The 7,512-nt window shown below is 38.9% G+C and overlaps 1 pseudogene; it reads right to left on the bottom strand.

Annotated features, from left to right (window-relative positions):
* Positions 1 to 344: 344 nt before the first annotated feature.
* On the bottom strand, positions 345 to 691 carry LOC111822435 (keratin-associated protein 21-1-like; annotated as a pseudogene).
* Positions 692 to 7,512: the final 6,821 nt, after the last annotated feature.

The raw sequence follows: 7,512 nt of genomic DNA on the forward strand, positions 1-7,512 counted from the left end.
TCAAGAAAGGAGTAATTCACAAGCAACTACACAGAGATTTGCTGGAAACAAAGAGCCATTTTTATGGAGAATAAGTGATTTCCCCAGCTGTAGGGGAAACCAACACCATCATAACAGAGAATCAAAGATTAAGGGAGTAAAGGTTAACATCTGGAAAACAGTCACATAATATTATGGAGCCTCTGGAACAAAAACGTATATCGAAGAAACAGATACTTGGCGGTCAGAACCTTTGACAAGTATGTAATTTCTTGAATATGGAAATCCTGGTGTAGAGGCTCCTGAAACAGAATTATTCTTAGAAGTTTCATTTCAGTAGCAAACGGTGCTCAGATAGTGATGTTCTAGCAGCAAGAAGAATAGCATCTTCTGGAGCAAAGTGGCCGGAAGACACAGCAGCCATAACCAGAGCCAGAGCCGTATCCACAGCCATATCCACAGCCATAGCGGGAGCCATATCCACAGCCGTATCCACAGCCATATCCACAGCCATAGCCAGAGCCGTATCCACAGCCATATCCACAGCCATAGCCAGAGCCAGAGCCACAGAAGTTGCCATAGTAGTTGCAACACACGTTGTCAAGAGGAGAGAGGTCAGGCAGGTTGGATGAAGTCATTTCTGTAAGGTGCATGTCTTCTATTTCCTGGGACCTTTCTATACCATCAGGAATTGACAGAACATTCCATTCATTCCATGACTTAGACAACAAGTATTTAGATAACTCTCATGAGCCAGTCTGTTGACAATCAACAACGGTTTGCTTAAAATGAGCCCATTATTTTGGAGACTCCAGTTTTATTTAGAATGTATCATTTTAATTTACTTTGTCAATGAATTGTCTCAATCATATCATATGCCTGAGAGTATAATTAATATCAATTTCCAAAACCTCTTATCATTAAATGTATATGTTATACAGCAGGGTTTTGAGGGATGTAGGAAAATCTTGCACCTTTTTCTCTCTCCTCTTTCCTAAAATGTCTACATCTGCCCACATCAAAAAACAAGCCAAACCCTTTGCCGTCAAGCTGATTTTGACTCATAGAGACCTAGAGTTCTGAGGATGATGACAGCAAAAATTCACACTCAAACCCTAACACTCCCATGACATAAAGTAGCCCAAAACGAATTTTGTCTTATAATTATATGTACATTTCACTCTACTTGTCTGTAGTCCTCAAAATTACCCATTTATCAGAAGTTCTCAATCTTCTACAAAAATTTTCATTGTTATTTTGAAACATAATACTTTTTTCTTTCTTTCTTCCCACTAATCCTCTCTATCACGCTTATCTTTTCACCATATAAAAGAGGAAAATGAATATAATTCTTTTGGCACCCTCCATTCTCAGCTAAACACTCCTATTTATACATCAAAACCCAGATTTGAAATCATTTCCTGTAAGATGTCTTCCCTCACTATTACTGTCTGGATTAGATGATTCTTTTCTTTGCTCTTATATGAACACGTATGTCACAGCGCTTCTCAAGCTGTGTTGAAAACTTGTGCTCCTCACTAATTAAAATATGATATTCTTGAGAGAAGAGACTGTATGTTCTACATTAAAACTTCCAGACAGGGCTCCTGTTTGATCCACATTTTGCATAAGAGAAACTTGAGGATCAATGAGGGTTAAAGAATAGACCAAGTTGATGTCACTACTAGAAGACACACTGTAGCATTTTTGTGTTAATGCCACACTGAATATTCATTATACTTATGCTCAAAACGTGACCAAAAGGCAAAACAACCAAATCCTTTGCTGTTGAGTCGATTCCTACTCATAACGACCCTATCGCATGGCCAGGATACAAGAAATAGGATTTGTTTATCTGTTTGGTTCTGGCCTTCAAATTTTCATCACATTCCAAAACATTTTAATATGATAATTTCTTTCTCTATTTTCTCCAAGTATTTGTGTGGAATTTTGTTTGTCTTTAATTTTATCTTAACAGCCTCAGCTGAGCCATGCTTGTTCTGTCGGAAGATATAAATAATTATCCTTGGGATCTGTTCCGTATATATTACCAAAAACCAAACCTGTTGCCGTAGAGTTGATTCCGACTTATGGCGACCCTATAGGACAGAGTAGAATTTCCCCATAGCGTTTCCAAGGCTGTGACCTTTATGGAAGCAGACTGCCTCGTCTTTCTCCTGCAGAGCGGCTGGTGAGTTCAAACCGCGGAACTTTTCTGTTTGCAGCTAAGCACCTAACCACTGTGTGCTACCAGGGCTCCATGGATATTACCACATACAGTCAATTCTCATTTTTTTGTAGTAGGTATGTTCTATAAAGTTGTCATGAAAATCGAATTAGCAAATACTGAACTATTGCTCCTAGGGCAAAATGCAGGGTTAATTTCCTGAGAGCCTCTGGTCACAACATACCATGAACCAATGAATACATAACCTCACTTTATTTAAAGATACATTATTTAATATGTATTGTAGATTCAGGAACCTTGAATTCAGGCCACAGCACTATAACTCATGCCTGAACAAAGCTTATCTAAGTCACACATTTTCCCTACAAAGCGTATCACAGCCTTTTTGCACTTAGGGAAACTAGACAGCGCTTCAGGACTATACTTGGAGGTTGTTTTAAACAGCAAAATCACCAACAAAAAGCACAAAATGAGCAAAAGGTATCGCTAAATAGACTATGGCAAACACACTTATTTACAGGATGAGAGCTGAAACAAGAAGGCAGAGCAGCGCCTTGTTTGACTTCAGCTGGTAACGCACATGCCAGCTGACTCATTTTTCACCGGTCTGTACCTGTCCACCAAGGGTCGCAAAAGTGCCATGAGTATTGATTTGGCGGGTTACAAATCGATTGTAATGAACTGGTGAATTTGCAAACACAGAATCTGATAATCATGAGGATCAACTGTACTTTAGAAAAGATTAAAAAAAAAAACTTGGCAGAAATGAGGTGCTTTGCAGAGCTGGGGCAGCATGCTGTGGCCTAGCTTTTCCCTCTCACCCTGATTTTTTCCATGGGGGACATAAAAACCAACCAAACTCGTTGTTGTTGAGTCGATGCCAACTCATAGTGACCTCATAGCTGACAATAACATTCCTTGTGCAGTGGGGTCTTGTCAGAATCAAGTGAAGAGACAAATTCCTGCTCTATTCCTGTTGCGCTTATGTTTACGTCCTCATTTTGGAAGAACTTACACTTAAACTCCTAAAATTCCATTTAAGTGAATATTTTATGAATTCCTGAAATTACTGACTCTTGAAGCAAACTTAGCAAAGAAGATCACGTGTCTCCACAAAATGTGGAGGATGTGGAAACAATGTCAGGGTCCCTGTGCCTTCATCTCTCTAAGACTCCCTCCCTCCAGCTTTTCAGAGTCCCAGAAAGCTTGTATCCCTCAAATCTACTCTTTGAGTTCTAATACTGCATTTACTCCAGAGAAAAGAGCCACATACCCATTTATCTTCATCCCCTCTTCCAACCAAAATACATTAAATTTTCACTTAACCTTCCCACAACCCGTGATCTTTCTACACTGGGTTTTCACCATCTCCACAAAGAGTTTTAAAGTGATGATCCCTACTTACACCCTCTCGTTGGTTGCTTTGGTAGGCTTTCCTTGAACAACTCAGCTGAATTCCACAGGTACTGACTAAGCACAAGCCGTAGGCAAGGTCTCATCCCAGAGACCGGAAGTTTGTAAAGATAAATCATACATGGTTCTTGTCTCAGGATCAAGCACCTTCACAAGTCAAGTGGCTTGTCCAAAAGAAGAGCATCTAGTGTACCTCTCAGAGCCACCTCACCTTTTTACTGCCTCTACTTTCTGGCTCATCTTCTGACCACACTACAAGACAAATAGAAACAAAGGAGCTATTGGCATATCTATATCAATGGTTCTCAGCCAGGGCTTATTCTTCCCTTTTGAAGACAGCTGGAAATGTCTGGAGACATCTTCTATTGTCAAGACTTGGTGGAGGCAGAGGGGACTACTGGCATCTAGTGGGTAGAAAGCCCAGGGATGCCGCCAAACATCCTACAACACACAGAATAGCTCCCAACAACAAAGAATTGTCTGGTCCAAAATGTCAAGAGCTTCAAAGTCTAGAAATTCCAATCTGTATCTATGCATCTATAAATAAGTTTCTATATCTATAGGTGTCCAAATCCAAACATATCCTTTTCTCTCGCTCTATTCGCAATATCCGATTTTCCCACCACCAAACACACAGACAAAAAAAAAAAAAAATCCCTTATCATACTTACCTAGGTTTTATTTAAATTGTTATTTTCAAAATCAGCCAGGCTCTAAACTTTAAAATTATTTTTTATAAAAACAACCATGAATTCCAAGTCAGAAGGCAGTATAAACTCAGCAAGATCATTCCTTATACTAGATAGTTGAATTTCGACAACAGCGGAATGAGTGGCGGTCCAATGCTTTATTAAATGCCTTCAACAGAGATTTTTCACAAAGCTGCCAATTTCATTTTCAGAGAACTTTTATTGTTCAACATTTTCCCTGCAGTTGAGATTTTCTTTCTATTTGTTCTGGTATTGGTCATTGGTCTAATCTCATCACCCCGCTATGTTTTATCCCTAACAGTAAACAGAAAGGAAATAAATCCCCATCTCAATTTTTTCATTTCCTTCAGTTTCATTCCTTTCCTCTCATCCTTGAAATTTAAAACTATATGCCAGTTCCACAGCCAACACCCGTTTCAGGCCACAAGATCCCTGGATTACCAAATTAGCCTCCTATCTAAATTGTATTCTTTGTAATATCTTCCCTTTGGATATCTGGATACGGATCTGTCAAAGCCGAAACAGTATCTATTCTGTGCACCCCTAAATAACCAGGTCTGAACACAGTGCCTGGCGTGTAATTTCCACTCAGTCGATACTTCTCTAATAAGAAATGGATGGATGAAGTAAAACACATTTAAACATTGGCGTGCCTCTTGTAAGCTACAGGACAGTTGAATATATACTTAAATTATCTGAACACTAGCTTCTTCTAGAAACACCCTCATGAGCTTTTTGACATAATTGTTTTTTGAATGTTGCATGCTGCTTCAGTGCTTTGGGGCAGGAATTTGTACTGATTAAATGCTATTCCCTTCCTTCCATTTTTCTCACACCACCATTTTGAATTCTCATATAATAATAGTTTTTTTCAAATATCCGTATTTATTTATCATGAAATGCTGATTTTTTTCAGAAGTTAAAGTAGTAACTTTGTAGTTTAAGGGAGATTATATTATGGTATACATATAAATGCTCTAATTAAAAACATTTTGCGATGAAGAAGCAAAAACCTTCAGAAAACAAATTACTTTCCTAGTGGCCTTTGTGCACCTTGACTGAGTCGTCTTGTAGAGTCACTCATTGCTTCAAGTGTCAAACATCGTGGAAGGTGTCATGCGCATTTTCAAGTTCAGCAATTGCAGGATGACTTCATGGCAAATTTATAAAGCACAAAACTTGGGAACACGTTTAAGTACTTGGTATGAAAAAAGTGGAGGCTGTATTTGAAGCGTCAGAAGAGCCAAAGAGGAACACTTCGTAGGAAAATATTTTGCTTTTAGGACTATGACTATTTTGATAGCTTGATTAAGTACCAGCTTACGGTAAGCGATTTTAGTCAAGATCAAATATTTATTAAACAGTAAATCCGCGGTATCCATGTGAATTATATTCTAGAGAACACCATCATTTGGCTATACATAAATTTCACTAGTTTAAAGTACAGGTTTTTGTTGTTGGTGGTGTTTTCTTGCTTGCAAGTCTAAACATCTCCTGGTCAAAACTTTTTAAAAATAAAGAAATTTCCTTTAACAAGACCGTCCATATTATAGTTAGTAAAGCAATTTCATACATATTATCTCAATTCATTCTCACAACCTTGTGAAATGAATAAGCAGGTACTTGTCAAACTGGTGTCTAAAGAAAGAAGCACAGGTTCAGAGTGATTAAGTCACCAGCTCAAGATCGTATAGCTGATGAGTGTCAAAGGCAAATCTTCTTAGATTTCCTCAACTTCTGCTCGTGAAATCACCTGGCGTTTGGTCTTCCTGGACAGAGCCCTCTCCTGCTCGTCCATGAGTATGCCCTGCTCTCTGGATACTATTACTAGTGTTGAGAACCAAACCAAAATTCAGTTGCTGTAGTCAATTCTGACTCATGGTGACCTCATATGTGTCAGTGTAGAACTGAGTAGAATTTTTCACAAGTAGATCACCAGGCCTTTCTTCCAAGGTGCCTCTGGGTGGACTCAAACCATCAACCTTTTAGTTAACAGCCCAGTGTGTTAACTACTTGCACCACCGAGATACTGGCTGGGAATTCCTCTCCAGATCAAGCCAGTGACTGTATTTCTCCCAGAAGTGGTCACAAATGCATGAGGACAGCTTATTGACCTACTCTCCTATCTGACTTCTATTCATGCTTCAGGCCTCAACTCAAGTGGGAATTCTTTCCCGATCCTCTCGCATTAAGTAATCCCACTGAAATTTCTAATCCCTATGCACATCCTTATAAGGCCAATTATCTTGTTCTATTTTTTAGTCTCATTTTCTTTTTTCTACACAAAATAATGAACCACTGAGAATTGAGACAATTTAATACAAGATTATAGATAGATGATAGATAAGATAGATAACTGATAGCCAGCTAGCTACCTAGACAGATAGATAGACAGACAGACGGTCAGATAGATAGAGATAAATTATCCACAGCACCTAGTATAACACAAGCTTCCTTCTTCTTCCTTAGCTTCTAAATTGGATAACAATTTTTTTCTAGACTACTGAGTATCCAAAGACCTAGTCTTATTTGAAGAATTCTTGAAATTTCATACCAGCCATGATATTCTTCCTATTTTTCTACAAAACTTTGCAGTGGAAAAAGCCAGCTCATTACACCTGCTTTCATTCAGACTCCCCATTCCCACTACACAAACAGGGGGCTGCAAATCAGAAACACAGAGAGAACATCCCCCTTAACATTCTTGTGTCTGTCATTATCAACATAATTTTCTCTGTTGGTCAGGCTCAACACTTCCGAGTTATCCTTGATGTACAGCTCACAAAAGTTTCAGGACCAGGGATGTACAGTAGGTCACCACTTATCCTGGAGTTCTCACTGTGGTGACCTGGGTTATCTTGGCTGTGGTTGAGCAGCTTCCATCAGCGGCATTCCCACAGAGTCACCAATTCAGCTCTCAGGGCTATAATTATCAGAAAGTGTTACATTTAGATGTTATTCACCCTGTAGTTATCACCCATTGATTCCAACATGGAACACAAGAAGCAAACCTAATCCTTCTGCCACGTAATAAGCCTTTAAGTACATTTTGATAAACCATGTCACTTCTTTCCTTACAAGTCTAGGTAATATTAGGATAAGTCCCACTAAATTTCCCTTCCTTGGAGATCTCTTCTTTCTTTCTCCCTCATTATGGGTATTCAACCTCCATACCGTGCTAGGAATCCATTACTTGTTTTCCTTTATTGGTGCCAATACTCA

The sequence above is a fragment of the Trichechus manatus genome, unplaced genomic scaffold, assembly GCF_000243295.1.
Source record: "Trichechus manatus latirostris isolate Lorelei unplaced genomic scaffold, TriManLat1.0 scaffold00177, whole genome shotgun sequence".
NCBI lineage: Eukaryota > Metazoa > Chordata > Mammalia > Sirenia > Trichechidae > Trichechus > Trichechus manatus.